At 45.3% G+C, this 21,587-nt stretch overlaps 1 pseudogene across 1 annotated transcript; it reads right to left on the minus strand.

Annotated features, from left to right (window-relative positions):
• Positions 1 to 15,030: 15,030 nt before the first annotated feature.
• On the minus strand, positions 15,031 to 16,824 carry LOC310868559 (bifunctional apoptosis regulator-like; annotated as a pseudogene). Its single transcript has 3 exons — positions 16,750 to 16,824; positions 15,566 to 15,879; positions 15,031 to 15,465 (listed from the first exon to the last, which is right to left on the minus strand). The product of its transcript is annotated as a bifunctional apoptosis regulator-like (transcript).
• Between the last annotated feature and the right edge of the window lie 4,763 nt (positions 16,825 to 21,587).

Genomic DNA, 21,587 nt, shown 5'->3' on the forward strand with positions numbered 1-21,587 from the left:
TTTATGTTGGATAAGTACCACAGAGGGTTAATTGAGTCACAGCGGGGGGAAAGGAAAGTAATTTGCTACTTGACAGCTTTTTTTCTCCTTTCTCTTTTCTTCTTCTTTACCTCTTTTTGGGAGAGGAGTGGATTACTTCCAGACCTAGAATGAGTCTAACTGTTCCTTTCTCTATTTTCTGCACATATTTTGTCATGTATGTAGGGCACCATTCTACTTGTATTACTTAAAATCATTACTTTGGTCTCTCTCCAATTGGAAATCACCAGCTGTTACAACAAGGCAATCATGGGTACAATATGAATATGAGTATAATCAAGGCTATAGCTATGCAGTGGTCAATGCTTTGAAGTGCACTGAGAGGATAGCCTATAGGGGAGGGAGGGAAAGAGACCACCGACAACACAAAGATGAAAGACCAGTATAGTTTTAACCACGTGCATGTAAGCCCCGCATTTCAACTAGAAAATGATGTGGATTTCGGGATCCTGATAGAAACAGAGTGTCTCCAGTGTGGATCTCTCTAGGCTTCATGTAATGTTAGCCTCGGTCCCAGCCTTACTCATCTGCGAAGAGAAAAGCCTGCTCACAACCGGCAGAAGAAGGCAGAGAGTGCATTAGCCGGAAGTGTCGGGCTGGAACATCGGTCAGATGTATTTCCCCCCGGATACGATATTTTCCGACCAATCACAACACTTGTTTCATACACATAGAATGTAAACAGATTTGTAAAGTGTCAACGGCATTTCCTTGAGCAGTACTTCCGCCAAAATCGGAAATCGGGGCCGATCACGTGATTTTCAAATGATCGGAATCGGAGCGAAATCGGGAGCAAAAAAAAGCGACATCCCTAGTATCAATTAAATCCATGATATTAGACTGGATATTGTCTGTGATTTTGGATATTGTAGCCTACTTTTGTGATTATGGCATAAGTGTTCTATAAAAATATAAATATCGGATCGGGAAGAATCGGTATCGGTAGATACTCAAAATCAAATGATCGGATCGGGAGCAAGAAAATGTGATCGGGACATCCCTAGTTGTAACATCATATGGCTCATTCATGAGTCAGTTATCTATGCCATATCTATGATGTATGACTACATGTTTGTGCGAGGTTTGTCAGAACTAGACAGGCACTAGACCTACGAAGCAATTCAGTCGGGAATGATGCAAAGTGTCATCTGATGTACTCGTTGTACCCGTCGTCAGCTCCGTGCACATTGGTTCTCTTCTTTCACCATGACCACAGCTCCCGCACTACTTTCTGTTCCATTGCACATGCTGGCACTTCTACTGTACGTGAAGCTCGGCCAATCAGTTAAGCCAGCGGGTCGGGAAGGCTAATAAGGGACTTAAATATTTGGCTAAGATATTTGCAGCTTTCTTTGGTTCTCGGAAACCGTTGGTCCGATCGAATTGCCATCGGCCAGCTACAGTGCACACAAAGATATACACACGCACGCACGCACGCACGCACGCATGCATGCACGCGCGCACACACACGCACACACACGCTCAACTAAATGAAGTTGTCATGTATAGTACATACGCTATTCGTGTGTTACGTAAGAAAACACTATCAAGTCATGTGCTTCCGATCAGTAGTGTAACCCTTCTTGTGACCCATTCAGAATTCACGAGGAGTTGGATGTCTAAGAGAGTTAGCGTCTCAGCGCCACACTAGCTGTTTATTTGGGGTTTGGACACCATGGGGGTGAACAGTATGTCTTTACACGAGGGGCTTTGGGTTATAGCACCTTTCCTCAGCGTATGCCATTTAACCTCACTCTTAATACTATAAATAAACATCCTGTGGAGAGCCCAGAGAGATAGATTAAGGGTTTCCCACTGAGGCCGTACTGGGGGGTTCATTCAAACTCCCTCTCTCGCGTCGATCGAGTGACACGGCTTTAAAGCAATCTGGCGTCGTGTATAACCTTTTGCCCTTAAACAAGACAGTTGGGTCCGTTCACAAATGCTTCCTGAACAGTTACTGAAACCACGGGGGGGGGGGGGGGGGGGGGGTCAAACCTAATACCTTTTTGTATTTTTGGTCGGAAGCCCTTCCAGTTCCATAGGAACTCGACAAACCCTTACCTAATCAGCACGAGTAATGGTCATCTCTATTAGTGAAGCTATAGAGAAACCATGTCACAAGGTCCTGCTTCGCTGCCACTCTTTAGATTAGATCAGTGAAAATGAGATTAAAAATGCTGGCATAAGGAAGATGGTTGGTCAAATGAAGGGTGAAAGTTTCACGAAAACAGATCCAAGGTATAAAAAAAATAAACGATACTGTATAGCTCAAATATAAAAGGCTAGTTCATTCATAGTGGAACAATTAAAAGAACACTACTGGCCGATGCGGCTTTCTTCAGGGCTGTTTGCAATTATCTCTGTTCCACTATGAACTGAGCCTTTTATATTAAAGCTTTTTAACTTTTTGAAGGGTGCCTTGAATTAATTTCTTTTGTGTCCATGTCACTTTGACTCCCCTTGGAGTATCATCAGTCAACAGGCCTTTACCACTGCAGCCTCTGGCATGTATAATGATAAAACCCAGAGAACAGGTGAGACTTTGTTCCATGCTTTCTCTTTGTTCCTCATTCTCTTTTGTCCCGAAGCTTGAGAAAGGACAAGCCTCCAATATGGCTCTCCTCTTATATATACTTAAACAGTGTCCTTTTAAGAGGCTGTGGTCACAGCGGTCCGCTCCATATGGTTCATATAGGACACGGCGTATCGGATGCTTCGGTTCCTGATGTGACGATGTCGGGTTACATCGGTACAGGCAGATGAAAGTGGAGATCAGCTCCCCCAGCTGATCGGTCAGCTCCCGGTCTGCTCTGATCACCATGAGGTGGAGGGAAGGTCACCAAAGCGGGACTCAGAGGGACTACTGTGGATGGTGTTCAACTTCAAGGTCTTGGTTTTGAGTGCCCTTTGCGTCACTTTGCCTTTGTGAGGAGGACGGGCAGGGGGACAGCAGGGTGCCCCTTGGGGACGAGGAGGACAGTGACTCTTTGAAGTGGCTTTGGGCTGAGACTCTGGCTCATGTGATTCAGTCAGAACCCCACCCTGCTATAGCACAACCACATTATGGACACCTTCTCAACCAACCCCCACAGCATGCATGGCTCCCATACCCAGACCCGGCCAGCGTAACCCGAGTGCTAGCCGCTGCTGCAGCAGCAGCCTGTCAACTCCCGATGAATTTGTCCCTGTTGGTCCAAGTAGGAAGTGACCGTGACCCCGTGAAACCCCGGGGTCAAACGTGGAACACGTCTTTGAGAAGAGCAATGATTGGATTAGTGTCTCATGGAGACCAGCACGGCCCTCGAGGGCATGTAAACACGTTTTCACTGCATGCTAACACAGAAGGTATACAGTACAGCAGGGTTCAATAAAGAAATATAACAAATAAACCAGAGAGGGGGGGGGGGGGTATATTTTCCTAACCACTTAAGGCTTAGAACATTGGTTCTCAAAGTGGGGTACTTTGAGGGGTTCCAGGATGTCCCCAGCATAATTAGTTAATAGCCTCACAATAGTTTTAATATTTTGTACTTGTAGATCTACAAGCTCACAGCACGTCAGTTCATGCTGTGCAGCGGGCTTGTACATCTGCTATTTTAGTTTTTTTTTTTTATATATATAATCTAAAATCTTTGGAAAAAATGTAATAACTGAATTAACATAAATCTTCTCTCCCGGAGAGATTGTCCTTGGCACGAAGAAGTTTGAGAAGCGCACTGGCTTAAAGGAGTATATAGTTAACCCCAAAGAATACAGCGTTGAATTAATTTGATGACCGGAGTCAGGTGACTTGAGGTACAGTAGGAGACTCAAAGACTCTTCTACTGAGTCTCCTATTGACTGATGACTCGATCACCAAATTATTAGCTTAGCAATGCGACAAAAACCCAAAAAAATCAACAAGGCTTCATGGGGTGTGTAATTGACAGAAAATATGTATTTTGGAGGGTAAACTACTCCATTAAACCTCATACTTAATTGTACGGCAAATAGAGAAAATAGCTGATCTATAAGCTATCTATCTATAAGTGCATCGCCACACGTTTTTAGCTTGTAGATTGAGTATTTGTTGGAAAACTTGGGGGGGGGGGGGTGTTTCGCCTTTATTTTGATAGAACAGTAGGGAGAGACAGAGAGACAGGAAGCCAGGAATAGAGTCAGTGAGTGAAATGCAGCAAATCCACCGCCAAGCTCTGGAATCAAACCCAGGACAAGCTGTCAGGCATCAAATCCTACAGTATGTGGTACCATAACCACATGGCTTGACTTCGCATTGTAAACAATACATGTTTTATTCAATTGTTTAATTGAATTCAGGGCCATGACCAGTGTATGGAACTCCAACCTCCCCGTGAAATCAAACTCAGCTTCTTCTATGCAACGGTAGGGTCTGTTCTTCTATATGGCAGTGAATGCTGGACCCTGAAGCCAACCCTGCAGAAGAGATGGGTGCTACACCAGAAAGGACGTCCCACATTAACATGGATGTACTCGAGAAAGTCGCAGGAGCACAAAAGCACCAGCGAACTGGCCAGATGCATGGAGACCCGGGATGACTGGAAGTGACGATGGAGGGCTAGAGAGAATTGTGATATTATCAAACATAAACATCAGACAGTCTACGTAACCCAAAAGGAAAAAATGGTTTCAGTCAAAACATGATGAAATAAATGACCAGGGGCAAGGATTCCCCCAGCAAATCAAACACTGACAGACTGACAGTACATACATGTACATGGTTGTTGTATCACATGTACATGTGATGTCAAAACACACACACACACACACACACACACACACACACACACACACACACACGTGAACGCGCACCTTCACCCTCCTCTCGCACTATTATGCTCGAACTGCACCTTTCTAAACTATGTTTTCCTGTATGGAAAATAAGCTTTAACTAACTTTGCTACTACAGGGAAAACATGCACATGTCCATAAAGAGCAAAAATGTCCTAACATGTGAGAATGGTAGATCAGCTTTTGTAAATTCATACTCGCAAACACTGTACATAATTATAATAACTATAGCTATAATTATAACCATAATACAGCTAATGGAAAGTGCACAAGGGATCATTTTCCATTTTTATTTCATTGATATGGCACCGCAAAGGTAGAGAATCGATAGTTTAAGTATACTTATCTATTTTCAATAGATGAGTCACACAGGCCGCCACGCTGCCCTCGCTATTAGGCCGTGTTGGGACCCATGAAAAAGTGCTTAGAAAATGAGTTTCGTTCCCATGTCAAGCGAACTACGCATTCAATGCATTTTTTCATAGATAATACCCTTCTAGACTTTGGGTAAAAAGTTCTACTCATAAAAACCTGCTGTTTTTTTTTTATAGCCATAAATGTATAAACAGTTTATAACCAAAAAACGAAAATCGTGTGCTGCTGTTTTTGCTTGTAAAATGTGTTTTTGGCAACACATTTTTTTTCTCAAATGTCAAATGCATATACATAACATCTGACATAAGTATTGGTGCCTTTAGTTTACTCATATGTGAATTTATATCATGAAATGTAGCATATTTGTTAAAGAATATGCTTCAAGAGCTTATGTTTCATACATAGAAAATGTCTCAACCTAATGTGTAATGAAAGGTAGAAAAGAAAATCAGGGCACCTTGGACCAACATGGCAGAAAATCTATCAAAATGTTACCACGCCCCCTAAATTGGAATAATGCAAAGAAATGGACAAGACTAAAAATTAAAGTACTAGAGGTCAGAATTATTACAACATATGGTATGAAACATTTATTTATTTACAAGTTCCGCAAAGTGTCACAGCATCTGTCATTTGTACATCCAACCCCCCCCCCCCCCCCCCCCCAGGAAATGCTATACAAAATAGCATACAAATGTCATCATCCCATGTACCTCTTTCTTCTGTTTCCTTTGACACATTTTCACAGTCCTGGCAGTGACATAAATCAGTGCAAGACAGTTTTGCAGACATACATGAACATCTTTCAGTCTCACATTTGCTTTTTTACAATTACAGTGGACTACCTGCAACACACTATCAGGGGCAGGATTTCTAGTCAGCCATGTTACTTTTAACTCCCCATCCTCCATGCCCCATCCACTGCCAATGGGTGAAGGAGCACACATCCTACTAGTCAGAGAACGTCTCATCACTGCTGCTTGGTAGTTTGCCCTTTTGCAATGTTGGTGGAGAGCTGATGATGCCGTACAGAATGATTTGTACCTTGCATCCTGAAACAAGTTCTGTGGCCCTTGTCTTTTAGACTGTGGATTGTGTTGAATGTAGGAGGTGCTTTCAATGTGTAAACTGACTTCGGCAGTGGCTGTCTGTCTGGTCTAGACATTGTTTCAACAACAGAACTTTGTAGCATAATGCCATTTGTATGGTGAGTAGTTCCACAACCTGACAGTGTCTCCTCCCCAAAATCAATGTTATCCCACACCAGTATGGTAGGTGCCTTCTTTGAGAACCCCTTAGGAATTTTGTCTCTGCCCTCTAGAAGTTGTAGTTGAGCTAGGCTAGTGTCTAGACTGACAACTGTGTTCCATGAAGCACAGTGTCCTAATCTATTCAGTAGTGACAGAACATTGGATGAACCTGTTAAATGGCGAACAGTTAGACCAAGACACAGTGACTTAGGCGTCTGCTTCCGACCTTTAGATGCACAATGTATTGACAAACAGATAAAACTTTTAGGTTTACATCTTCAGGAATATCAACATAACAGTCTAGTGTTGGTTCCTCTGTTGCACCTATAATCCAGGAAATTACATTGAATAGTTCAACTGGCACAACAGATTTTGCTTCAGAAACATTCAAATCCTCTGCTGTGGGAGGCCAAGGGCATTTCATACCGGGAGTTTCATTTACAAGTTCAATATCAGTCCTGCACTATACAGTGTCCTTGTGTGCTCTGTAGTTTGTCCAGATGTGTGTTCATTGTCACTTTCAGCTTGGCTTACCTCGTTGACTCAGTTGTGGTCGTGTCTGATGGATAGCCTGTCTAACAGTGTATCTGCTGATAATGTTTCAACAAAAACTAGTTCAGAGATGTTGCGTGTTGCAGCTGGGGGAAATCACGGGCCAACCGCCTTTTCAGTTTATCCTGCCTGCAAAATGAAAATATAGAAAAAGACGGGCACAAATGTATAAATAAAGGGATTTTTTCACAATGAGAAACAAATTAATTTAAACATAGTGTCATAGCCTTTCTTGTGAGCGAATAAATCAATAAAATTGAAACTTTTCAGTATGAAAGAGGTTCTTTTTTGTTTACTGAACTGTCAAGGACACAGTTACCTGTAGTCTGAAGCATCAATATCCTCATTCTTCTTAACAATGTCTATGAACTTCTTCCTTAGTTGGTTCATTTTCAGGATGACTCGTTCGCAGAATATGTTGTAGCTGGCAGCAAAGGGTTGTTAATTTCTGAAAACACACACACACACACACACACACACACACACACACAAAAAAATACTTAACATGTGCAAAGGTGTCTGCTGTCAACATTGTATCTAAAGACAGCCAAAATACAGAGTATATATATAGTATCACACATTTACAATTCAAAATGTAGGTGAAATTTGTTTTTGTATCTTCTATCCATTATATGGTTATGTAATATAAAAATAACAGTGACCTGCCCCCTTGACCTCCATGCATTCCTAATAATGTAGTAATTCAATCAGCAGTGTTTCAGTCTCTGTTCTGTAGATAAACACTTTTATCAATGATAAGTATAATATAATATAATAATATATAAATGCACTACATCACAAGACCACCGCCTTTCTATCTGCAAACTTCCTTACCCAAAAAGACATGATATTCAACAGAGTGATCCCACAAAGCCTTGGCCTCAAACACAGCACATCAAAGACCTCTGATCTAATGGGAAAATGATAGGTCTGTATGTAAATACCGGTAGCACAGTTATCGTCATAATCAATATTTCACAGTCCAAAACTGGCAATGCATTTTCCAGTCCAATGTTAGTGTGTGTGTGTGTGTGTGTGTGTGTGTGTGTGTGTGTGTGTGAGAGAGAGAGAGAGAGAGAGAGAGAGAGGGAGGGTGGTCGCTTACCTGACAGACACTGTTTCTGCTTGTGAAAGCTTCTTCCGTTTTCCAAAACAGTAATATATTTGTCCACAAATGATGCAGATGGCTGGAAGGACATGGCCAGCAGAAGGGACGGGCAAACCTGTCCGAGAACGACGTTTCTTTCGGGGGGTTTCAGACGTGACTGTCCGAGGCAGCGTTCTCTCTTCCCCCTGCACCGTCTGTGTGCAGCGTTTCTCGGCCAAACACAATCGTCTTTTACAAATAAAGCGACAGTAACACGTGGCGTGAAACACAGCGTCCTCGTTAGAGTCCTTTGATTCCCTTTTACGCACTTTTCCCCGCTGTTTTGGTTTATTTTTCCCCTCTTGGCTGGTTGAACTGGTGGCCGCCATTGCTCTAATATTATTATGGGAAGGGAATAAAGCTGCTACGCGATTGGTCCACGTGACCAAAACAACACCACTCCCCTTGCACATATTATTACGCCTTGTAAGAAATAGTCCCGTTTTAATTCGCGGATTATAAAATAACTGCAGGGCGGGACGAGTAGAACTTTTTTTTTAGTACTTTCTACCTATAAATCTCTTTTATGGAGAAAAAATTGTGTAGTCCCCCTTCCGTGGGAACGGACCTGAACGAAAAGGGACCTCACCACACGGCCTATATGTTTAGAAACTGCCTTTCAGTGCAGTCTGGTGGCCGCAGACACACACACACACACACACACACACACACACACACACACACACACACACACACCTCTGTTCTTGTGTGACGCGTAGAAATATCATTGTGTAACTTTTATAGCTTTGTTCCCTTGTTCCCTGTCATATATCCAGCCCCTCCCTTTATGTCTCTCTCTCTCTCTCAAAGTATATCTCCTCCCCCCCCCCCCCGTGCCCCCTGTGTGTCTTTTGATCACATTTTCCTTTTTCTATAGGGGCATGCCATTCTTTGATCGTGCAGACTTTCACAGTAGCCTGGTGCATAGGTAGATCTAATGCCATCGGAGACCATTATTTCATTTGGTCAAGGCATATGTGTGTGTGAGAGGGTGTGTGTGTGTGTGTGTGTGTGTGTGTGTGTGTGTGTGTGTGTGCACCTGTACATTATAAGGTATGTGGGTGCTGTGTATAATATAGGCAGCACTAGCATTGTGTACTTGCCTCCAATGTCTATATACAAATAGTCTATTGGGTTGCACCCATAGTCTATTCTTTGTATGCGCGCGTGTGTGTGTGTGTGTGTGTGTGCGTGTGTGTGTGTGTGTGTGTGTGTGTGTGTGTGTTGTGTGTGTGTGTGTGTGTGTGTGTGCGTGTGCGTGTGCGTGTGTGTGTGTGTGTGTGTGTGTGTGTGTGCGGGCGTTGGGTGGACAGTGGACACACATGTATCCATTCAAGTGCTGGCTAGAGCATTGATGCATCAGCAGAGTAGAGCGCTATAGCCTGCCTTAACGGGCACCATAATTAAAAAAGCTTTTAGACTGGGGCGTGCCACTATAGGGGCAGGGCGTGCGTGCGTGAGTGGGGAGTGACAGTGCTTGGAGGAGCTGAGTGATGAGTGCAGAGGATGGACGCATGTTAACCCATTTTGGGGCGGGAACCCCTTTTCGTGTTACTGTAGCATTATGTTATGCTTTAGCTATTGAAAAATAGCAGATCTACAAGCTCATAGCGCGCCACTCGGTGGCGCGCTACGAGCTTGTAGGCCTGCTATTTTTTGAAAAATCGAAGAACGACTGACATAGAAACATAGCTTTTTCAGAAAACTGTCAGGATGTATATATAGAAGACATTTTTAGAATCTGATCCCAGGTCAGAATAAGTTAAAAACACAGCGTGCTGCATACCGTGGGAGTGAGGTACAGCGTGGTCTCCAGTCAGTGGGCTGGTTAATCCTATCATGATGTCGCAACGGGGTTATGGCCGTGGCTTTGCAGGCCGCCGTAATCCTTTATAAACTTTTAAGAATTGTAATTCTGGACTCAGCGTCAACTTCCCCCGCGCAACGCGCTATACCTGCCCCTGCATGTAATTACTGTTGGATAAACCGTTTTGCTGGTGTGCTCCCAAATTATGCCCGCCATGTTTATATATGTGTAGAAAACATTTATTTTGCCGGGGAAGAAGTGAAATGCAAACACAGCGTATGTATGGGAACTCATACAATTATACCCCCCAGTCCTCGTGCCCCTGGTGATAACAGCACCAAACTCCAATCCAAACAGAATGGAGAAAACATCAATATTCATAAGAGCCATGGGAGACGCCGGATTAGATAGTAGTATAAATGTAAAATATGTCCTCATGTTTGAGTCATGATGGAGGAACTGCTGCTAATGAGTTTCCAGTATACTCATATTCGCTCTGTTTATGAAACTTTAATGAATAAATCGAATCTCATTATTTATCGTCACAGCGGGATTTGTGAATGAAATGTTTTTTGTTGTTCCATTCATTCAGCGAGGAGGCCACTGTGTGTTTGTCCCTCCGTCAGTGTTTCAAGTGAAATTGCGTCAGGATGGGTCTCACCGTGTGCTTGTGATTAGCACGGCCCTTAAACTGTCCCAGGTTGTGAAAACATTTGAAAACGCTTTTCATTTCCTCAGGCTGAACTGGAGAGCATCCTAATTTACACACACACACACACACACACACACACACACACACACACACACACACACACACACACACACACACACACACACACACGCGTGCGCACACACGCACACATTAACATACTTAACATAAACACACGTCGTACACACAGAGAATTACTGTGGGACTTTGGTGGGACAGCGCCGTCCCGTATAGGAAGATAAACGATCCCCCTCTTACACAGAAGTCCAGTAGAGCGGCTCTGGCCCCCTCGTTGCCTCTGGGGTCATGTAGAAAAGGTTGCAGAGTTTAAAAAGAAAACCTCTGAGCCAGGTGCACAGGACCCACTGTCCTGCCATTTATCTCCACATAAAGAAAACACACCCCTTCGTTTAGCTGTGCACCCAAGGGTAAATCAGCAACTTGTGTCGAAGAAGGTGTGATTTTTGGGTGTCAGACAGTCCCAGACCAGAGTTAACCACTTGTGCTCTATTTAAAAAAGAGCGGGAGAATTAAGTTGTGCGCTTGTAGATCTGCTATCTTTGGTATTAAATTATACTAGACCTGTATGTGCCCGTCAGGCCGGCCTACTTGAGAACGATGCAACTTGGGAACCTGATAATACCCGTTGTCATAGCACCCGTTTTAACTATCTGTCTGTGTCTCACATGGAGATCTCTGTATCTGTTGTCTGCCTGCAGGGTCTGAAGAGTGACTGTGAAAAGTGGACTGGTTAAGTAATCAATTGGCAGGTGTGGTGTTGCCATGGCAATCAATTGGCTGAGGCAGAGGCTGGAAATTGCACAGGTGAGGGGATTTAGGCTGATTAGGCCCACTGGCGGAGCCTGACCAGAGCCTTTTGTGGTGGTTCTGGTGAACCGTGGGTCCAACCGACTCGATACCTGGTACTGCACTCCCTGTGGGGGTGTGGAACGTGTGTGTCGAATGTGAAGTCAAGTCGGTGGGTCAAACGGTTCTCGAGTTACGTGCATTACAACCGTACACGCACACACACATACACACGAGACGTGGCACATTTATAGTAGGATACCCTACTGTAGAAAATTGTTTACATTTGTAAAAAATAAATAATGTTTAAAAATCTTTTGAATTAGTTTTTAGAATGACATGCCCAAAATAGGGTCTGCCGAGTTGAAAGTCGTTAAAGACAGTATAGGCCTTGATACTGGAGAGGTTATTTATGGATGCATGCAGGTCTTTTCTTTCTCTGTACTGTACATGGCCCTTATCTCCATCTTCCCCCTCTATAAACTGTACTTGACATGGCAGAATGTTTGACGCTGGCCCCTGTAGGGTGCACGGGGGGGGGGGAGGGGGGGGGGGGAGCCCGGACCCCCCTGGCTTTGCTCCAGAAACCAGAGATGGGGTGGAGGGGCACAGCGGAGGTGCTAAACCCAGTCTCTCCTTTCCTCTGCCACGCGGTGCATCAGTGACCCCTCTGCTCTGCTGCAGGAGCTCTGAGCCGGTGCCTGTATGTGTTTAGGGAAGAGATCGAGGCAGGCAGGAGCCGCAGGATCTGAGCAATTACACTATTTGGGTTACAGGGGAGCTATTTATTTGCGCGGTTTGACAGACCCCCCCCCCCCTCCCCCCCCCTCGGTCTGTCGTCCGGGGCGGGGGGGGGGGGGGGGCGGGGAAAACCAGCGCTGAAACGGATTTATTTATTCTGGAGGCAAGGCAAGCAAACAGAACAAGGCTGTGGAGGAGCAGTTGCAAAATAGGGAAGTTAAGGAGAGTATAGGAGAGTGAGAAAGAGAGAGAGAGAGAGCGGTTCAAAGAGTCTGTCAAAGTTACATCCATGAACTTTCATCCCCCTTTCAGTGATTTCTGTCCCGCAGCGTGTCCTGAGACGTGGCCTGTGGTGTTGATGGTGGAACAGAGGACATGTTCTCTATTTGTGCGTGTGTGCGTGCGACCCGTGCGTGCGTGTTGGTCCACTCTGACCACACCATGTTCCTGGCAGTAAGAGATGATCCAGTGAGTCTTCTCTCTCTCTCTCTCTCTCTCTCTCTCTCGCTCTCTCCCTCTCAAACTTTCTCTCTCTCTCTCTCTCTCTCTCTCTCTCAAACTTTCTCTCTCTCTCTCTCTCTCTCTCTCTCTCTCTCTCTCTCTCTCTCTCTCTCTCTCACACACACACACATACACGCACAAGCGCCCGCGCCTCGTGTGCTAATGTTGACCATGTGTATATCTGGCAGCTATTTTAAACTTCAAACCTTTGCCCTTGAACTGTACTGAGACCACAAACACAGCTAATGGAGCTCGCAGATGAAGCATGCAGATAGATGAAGAAAAATAAATCCATTCCAAATTGAGTAATCAATATCATGATATTCAGCAATTTGGAATTCACACATTTTTGGAGGTGTTGTTGAGTGCAGGGTTCGATTTTCTGTGGAGTGTGTGTGTGTGTGTGTGTGGGGGGGGGGGGGAGTAATGAGGCCATTCATATATATGTTTTATCCCTGCATCTGGTCAGAGTACCCGTTGTACCCATTGAACTAGCAGTCAGAATACCCGTTGTACCCATTGAACTAGCAGTCAGAGTACGTCTTGTAGGCCTACCTGTTGTCAGAGGCACTTATAGGTACTTATATGTACCCATAAGCTAAATTCCAATACCCAAAATCTCGGCCACTCGCTCACTCCCACTCGGTCACTCGGGGTCATTCCAGCGTGACCCGGAAATGGTTAACGTTCCAATTGTTAAAGTGCTCCATCGAGGAGGAGAGTGGAGTCGAGTGGAGGAGCCGAGTGGGCTCTCCGAGACCGCATAGAGCGAGTGTACATCAGGTGCAGGCTCGGTGGGGTATTTTGTCTCCTCGCAGCGGATTTCCGCATCACGTGTAAATGTTTTTACTGCTTGAAACCCGATACTATGCACCCCCACACACACACACACACTAAAAAGCTTTGCTGTTTGTTGAAGAGACACTTTTTCACTGAATGAATAGCTTCAGAATGATAAAGTAGCCTATCTAGCCTACATATGTGAAAGTGAAAGGACCACAACAAGCCACTGGCTTTATTGCGTTGTGTGATATAAGCATAATAATAATAAAATTAGGATATATAATTTAGGCCGGCTATATTGTGCGCACCTCAAAAGCTATAGTTAATTTATCTCTGTGCATGCCTGAATGCACAGACTGCTATGAATGACGGTGACAAAAATGTATTTATACTGAACTGAATATGTAAGTCAGAGAGACTATAGGCCTACCTAATTCCTGTTATAGTGTCCGTTATTTGCAAAGACCGTCGGAGGAGGACTGACTGTCGGAGGAGGGGGGGTGATTTATACGTGTGCGCATCCTGGCGCTTATTCACTATTTCAGGAATAAATATAGCCTTGCCTTGCACATGTTACCAATACATACACATTGGCCTCGGTTACATGCACAAAATGATGAATTGTCTATTCTGTAGACTGTACGGCTCTGTTCGGAGTTCCAGTGATCCAGCTGTGTGACACTGTATTGTTCCACCACTTTTGCTTTGGCAATGTAAACGTATGTTTTCCCATGCCAATAAAGCCCTTTGAATTGAATTGAATTGATACACGTCATTAGTGATCGTGGAATGTGCCGTCGCTTTGAAATGACAGCGTAGTACATTCCGATTCTAGAGGAAAATTCGACCACCACTCTGTCCTCGCATCGAATCCTCTCCTCCTCCTCTCCTCCTCGCTGGGGGCGGAGCCGAGGAGTGAGTGGAGGACGCGAGGAGAGTGAGCGTGTGTGAAAGTTGCGGTATTGGAATTTAGCTATAGGGTTGTTCCGATTCGATCACGTGATCGGAAATCGGGGGCCGATCACGCCATTTTCAAATGATCGGAATCGGATCGGGAGCAAAAAAAGACGTGATCGGGACATTATATCCATATCATGATATTAGACTGAATATTGTCTGTGATTTTGGATATTGCACTTGTATTGTGGCATAAGTGTTTTTTTTTTTTTTTTTCTTAAAAAAAATACTTTATTTATCTTTAAGTCATTCTGAACAATAAGAACTCATATGCAGAGCATAATCACAGTGTATAGTACTTTAAGTGCAAAATAACAAATCTGTGTCTTGGATTAGCTTAGCGTCTTCTATTGTTCCACTTTCAACGGTCTAGCAGAGAGACATGAAACAAAAGGTAGAGCCGCTCTCATATTCCAGAGATCAATAAATATTATTGTATCTTATCTTGTATGAGGGTTATGCCCTTTGGGTCACTACTAAATCCTCCACAGAAACTGCATTTATGGCCATTTATTTTGGCAACAACAACATCATCTACTGGGACGCAGACTTAATGTGCAGTCCACTGCAACTGTGTCTTCACCAGGTCTATATTCATAATGGGGTTGAAGTAGAGAGCCCAGTAAAACAGACAATTGCACACAAACTGGGGGATGAGAGGCCAAAAAAGGGCAAAGGCAAAACCTTGCGATGAGATCTTCCACAAGTAACTCCACACATTCTGTTTGGCAGTATGTCCTTATCCTCGCTCTTTTCCAGAGTCTCCACAGGGCACACACTTCAAGCACAGACAGCAGCATGGCATTAACGATGATAAATCTAGATGTCCAGTAGCGGACAGCCAAGCCAATCCAAATCCAGCTATCAGCTGGTATGGGAGCAGGAAGTACATCACCAGAAACTCTGCATGCCCATTCCAGGTGGGTTCCAACATGTGTGAAGAATGGGAGGCTGTTATCCATTGGTTGGTCGGTGTGTGAGACAGCTGGACAGAATGGGAGGCTTTTCTCCATTGGTTGGTCGGTGTGTGAGACAGCTGGACAGAATGGGAGGCTGTTCTCCATTGGTTGGTCGGTGTGTGAGACAGCTGGACAGCACGTGTGCATGAAAGGAAGGAAGGTTTCCGATTAGTCAAAGAGGTACAGGTAGAAGAGTGTACGTCGAGGGGAGTTGTGCAGAGCATAATAGCAAGAACAGAGATTTCCTTGCATTAACAGCCTTGTATTCCCAGAGATTCTGTGGTGGTTTGAGCCCCCAGGATTTTAACTGTCTATAGTTCAAACAGAATGGCACGTCTGTGAGCCCCATTCTCTATGTTGAAGTTATAGGACTGAACAGTTCCCTCTCCCCCGACATCAGCGGTGACCGTCCATTGACATTCTCTTGCCAGTAGAGTTCTCTGGAGAGCTGAGGGCCCTGTTCAAGCCAAGACCGGAGTTCCTCTGTGGTCCAACGGGTCACAGGTTTGAGGGACAGCGTGGTGCATTTTCCCGCAATGGCATGAGCCGCGGAACACCCGCGGTAGTGGAGTGACAAATCCCCCGCGGCAGCTGCCGCCCCTCTGTCTGTCTCCCTTTTATGCCCATATATGGATCGATCTGTCTAACGATGTCCTTGTCTATCGGTGTCCAGTGGTTAATACTGTATATTAACCACTGATTCGACCATACGGCATGGTTGCGTATTTAGTGTGGTTGCTAGAGACAACATTCACACGGGCAGATGTAAAAGATGCAGTCTACCATTCATTGTCGATGGAAGCCAGCGACAAAGACGCAATGATGCTTGTATAGCTGCTCCATATCAACACGTCTTTGTGTCTGCCCATGTGAACGCACCATCAGAGTACTTAGTGCAGTATCCATTATCCTGGTATTGGAGGCCAGTCTATATGATTCCAGTTACAACATGACATCATACGGTATATATCAGGGACCATGTATTACCATATTTCACAATTTAATTAAAAACTACATTAAACCACATTAACTCTGGCCTCCATATTTTGGGCAAATTTGTCAACGTGTAAAAAATATATATATATATATATATATATATATTTATTTATAAATAGCATAAAATGTTTTGTGAGCTTGTAGACCAGCCATTTTAACTATTTGTTGCACAAAACCATACATAGAGCTTAAGTGGTTAAGAAAATGTACCGCCGCATAGTTTGTCTTACAAATCCAATCCTGCCTGTGTGCCGTGGTGGGGACTGAAATCCGCGTTAAAAGACCACCGGATCAGCCCCCCCTCTCTCTCTCACGGCGGGCACGGCGGTCTGGTCCGCATTCCTCCGCGTGTCAGGCATGAAAGTGGCTCGGCGGATAAAGTCAAGCATGACAAGCACATCCAGATCACAGCGAGATACCGTCACGACGGCTCTCAGCACATGGATTACCAGCCCATTACAGGTGGATTATGCCCAGCTGCGGTCCTGACAGGATATGAAACAGCTCCCCCCCCCCACACCCCCCCCCCCCCGCACGACGTGGCATCTCATTCCCGAGATAGTTTCCATGCACTCACCTTCTTTCCGTCACTTTACTGCTTCTGTTTATGGCCAGCTTTGATTAAGGAGAAGAAAGAAAAAAAACCTGAGTTTGAGGAGAAACAGAGCTCTGTCTTTCTGGCGTGCTTAGATGTATGTGTTTGTGTGTGTGTGTGTGTGTGTGTGTGTGTGTGTGTGTGTGTGTGTGTGTGTGTGTGTGTGTGTGTGTGTGTGTGTGTGTGTGTGTGTGTGTGTGTGCGCGTGTGTGCGTGCGCGTGTGTCCCTGGGTGTGCGTGTGTGCGTGCACATGTACGTGTATTGTGTATTATATATACACGCTCGTGTATGTGTGTGTGTTGAAATGCAGGCCAGTGACCATTTGTCTGATGCTCTGAGACTCATTAGGTGCGTATGACGCTGATGGTGACTCTGAACAGGATTGATTTTACCCCACGGCAAAGTATCGGCTGCAGACTTTCCAAAACTCCGGGCCATGTTAATACAAGATGAAGTGGCTCCAACATATCTTTCAACTATATATACACTCAGGGGAATGGGGCAGATTCGAGGCCGCCGCCCTTATCTTAAAGAGATCCAAATGACGATGAGCCCACCAGCTTTTGTCAACACCCCCGAGCAATCCCTCCCATCACACTCTAGTCTAACCCATCGTCCTCTCCTTTTGCTATACGTGCTCGACCATCCCTGCCATGAACTGTACACCCCGCATGATCACAGTCGCCATGTGTCTCTCCTGGGCAACATGAATCTGGGGCCGAGAACGCTGACACGGGTGCTTACATATACCAGCAGCAGGTCAGACTTACAATAACCACCCACTGTGGGTGGTGACACCATTAGCCCAACAGGTCAGCATCTGAATAATGACCGGAGCCCATGAGCGAGTGACTGAGTGAGGGAGTGAGTGTGAGAGAGAGAGAGAGAGAGACAAGTGAAGCTTTATTTAGAGACAGCAGCTCCTCTCCTTCACTTCCTGACGGCATAGCGGGAATTATTTTCATCGAGGTGATCAGTCTTCAACGAGGGCAGGCCGTATAGGGACGAAGGGGTGGTTGGATTTCTCCCCCTCCCCCGGCTTGCCTTTGGACCCTGTTGATATTTGGGGCCGAGGCCTCTGCCCTCTTTCCGCCAGCGCTCTGCCCCCATGCTGTGATTGATAGTGCATCAGGTGCTGTGATTGTAATCCAGAGCCACCACACCACACCACAGCCCTTCCCCACTTCCTGGACACCAGGACTGAAACAGTGAAACATACCTCCTGTTCCTCTGGCGCCAGGAGGAATCCACTCGTGTTCAGGTCCTGTGATAAGGCATTAGCTACAGTAAGTTCTCTGATATCCACTGTAACGCAACCTCTCATTACTCACGCAGCCTTTTATTATTGTGAATGGGGGGGGGGGGGGGGGGGACAGAACGGCCCTGAGCTTAGAATTTGTCAATGTCACCTCTTTGAAAGTCAGCTTCATTGATAAATCAAGCAGGGCTATGTGTGGCGAGCGTCTAGCTTGCGTCAAGCCTGCAAATGATCCACCGCTCTGACATTCCATGTAATGTCTTTCGTCGTAGTTTATTTTCTCACCCCCTTTTACATTTAACACCACCCCTTTCCCGACTCAAGCCTTGTTTGTTTTTCCATCACATGAAATAGGTGAATGCGACCTTGACTCCGTCAGGTTCAGCTAATGAGTGTGTAGGGAGGGAGCGCGGGCGGGGTAGGGGGGGGTGGGAGTGGGGATTGGGTTTGGTGGTCATGCATGCTCCTTCAAAGATTGATTTGTATGCTCAGAATCCCCGGGTGGCCTCAAAGGCAGAATAAGGCATGCAGGTAGAAGAACAGGGACGTTTGTTTACAAAGCCATTGGGGGGGGGGGGGGAGAGAGAGAGAGAGAGAGAGAGAGAGAGAGAGAGAGAGAGAGAGAGTTTATGTTGCTGTAGTGGCACAGAGGCTGCTAATTTGTCCGGGTAATGCTCTAATCCCGGTCCTGGAGATTGTCTGGGCTCTGACTGCCTGTTGTAATGCCTTCCAGGCCATGGGATCTGACTGCCTGTTGTAATGCCTGTTGTAATGCCTGTCTGACTGCCTGTTGTAATGCCTGTCTGACTGCCTGTTGTAATGCCTGTCTGACTGCCTGTTGTAATGCCTGTTGTAATGCCTGTCTGACTGCCTGTTGTAATGCCTGTCTGACTGCCTGTTGTAATGCCTGTTGTAATGCCTGTCTGACTGCCTGTTGTAATGCCTGTTGTAATACCTGCCTGACTGCGTGTTGTAATGCCTGTCTGACTGCCTGTTGTAATGCCTGTCTGACTGCCTGTTGTAATGCCTGTCTGACTGCCTGTTGTAATGCCTGTCTGATTGCCTGTTGTAATGCCTGTCTGACTGCCTGTTGTAATGCCTGTCTGACTGCCTGTTGTAATGCCTGTCTGACTGCCTGTTGTAATGCCTGTCTGATTGCCTGTTGTAATGCCTGTCTGACTGCCTGTTGTAATGCCTGTCTGACTGCCTGTTGTAATGCCTGTCTGACTGCCTGTTGTAATGCCTGTCTGACTGCCTGTTGTAATGCCTGTCTGACTGCCTGTTGTAATGCCTTCCAGGCCCTGCATGCACGGAGAGGTAGGGGAGAAAATCATTTGTATTAATCTGTTTATGATGAAGGCTCATGAGCTGCACCTATAGAGAGAGCTATCGGAGTGAATGATGAGCTAGCCCAGGCAATAGGTTTAGGACACACATTAGAACAGATAATGATCTGCTCTATCTTCAAGTGCCAGACACACACAAATACGCACGCATGCACACACGCACGCACGCACGCACGCACGCACGCACGCACGCACGCACACACACACACACACACACACACACACACACACACACACACACACACACACTTACAAGCACGTACGTACGTGTACATATGCAGCACACACGGACAAGTAGACCAAGCAGAAAGTACAGTGTACTGTAGCCTGAAGTCACCACAGCAAAGTGTGAAAAATCCTCTGTCAACATTTGATTGTAAATGATGAATGGAAAAAGACGTTAAGCTATTTTCATTGTGTTCATTTGTTTAGGAAGAAACAGTCTGATCTGTTTCTGTTTAAACATGTCCGTGAAGCTTTCCAAGACTCCCATACACTCCCTATAGCCTTACACACACACACACACACACACCTCCAGAAATGTACGATGTTGGCAGCACCTCTACATTCTGTAGCAATTCATCTTCATGAAAAACCATCCTGGGGTGTCTTCATCCGTGTAATTTGTATCATTGCACAGCACCTGCTTCGGGTGTATAGTGCTTCTAAACACTGGAGCCTTCACAGAAGTGCAGTTTTGCACCGTTTCTTTCTGCTTGGTCTACTCGGAGCCATTGGTCTGTTTACTGTGGTTATGGCCTCAGCTTGGGGTTCAAACACAGCAGGTCAGTTCACGTTTGCTTCAAAAATATAGACTATATGTTCACGACTTTGACATTAACAGCGGGTTAATCTCTGGGTTTCTCTGATCGTTGAAACAATTTTCTGTCAGGGGCCGTTGGTGGGGATTAGCCGCATTAACGACCGGCGGCTGGCGGGATCGGGCTGATGGACGGGCGGAGGAAGAGGATCGCGGTCTGACTGAGACGATAACGGGGCTAATCGTCTCGTTCAACGGCCTAATGTTTAACATTAAAGTCAGAACTCCGCTCCGCACTGACTTACAACACATCACTATAGTGCACGTTTGGCACATGTGAAATAACCGAAAGATGCTTTTGATTTGCTCGCCCTCTCCTCTCATCTCCCTCCGTGTATTATACCCTGTAGGCTATACCCCCCCTCTCCTCCTGTTCCCCTTATGCTTTCAGTTTGCCTCACAGGAAGTGATTTACTGTCCAACACATTCCAACAGCCCTCCACAAACTAGACACTAATCTATCCCAAAAGACCTGACTCTTTTATTTACAACATTTCACAGTTCACACCCCCCTTTTCTTCTTCTATACTGTGGAACACTGTTGTGTCCTATGTAACCCCCCCATCGGTACATCTTGATTTGGTTCACCTCAGAGCTTTGGCTCTTCATTAGAGAGCCTGGGTTCATTTCTCCACCCTGTGTTCGTTCTGTCTGTCTGTCTGTCTGTCTGTCTGTCTGTCTGTCTGTCTGTCTGTCTGTCTGTCTGTCTGTCTGTCTGTCTGTCTGTCTGTCTGTCTGTCTGTCTGTCTGTCTGTCTGTCTGTGTCTGTGTCTGTGTCTGTGTCTGTGTCTGTGTCTGTGCCTGCCTCACTGTCTTTATTCTTTATTCAGATCCCCATTAGCTTCCACAAAGTGGTCACTAGTCTTCCTGGGGTCCACACAAAAATGTATAAAAACAGATACCTGTAATTGAAATTTTAAACAGACAAGATCTAGTCTAACCAGTCTACTCTAATCTGATCTAGTCTAATCAATCTAATCTGATCTAGTCTAATCAGTCTAATCTGATCTAGTCTAATCAGTCTAATCTGATCTGATCTAGTCTAATCAGTCTAATCTGATCTAGTCTAATCAGCATGTAACAGAGACAACAACGACCAAATAATAATACATCAATACATCAAAAATAAAAA

Source organism: Protomyctophum parallelum (genome assembly GCF_964188405.1).
Source record: "Protomyctophum parallelum genome assembly, chromosome: 13".
NCBI classification, from domain to species: Eukaryota; Metazoa; Chordata; class Actinopteri; order Myctophiformes; family Myctophidae; genus Protomyctophum; species Protomyctophum parallelum.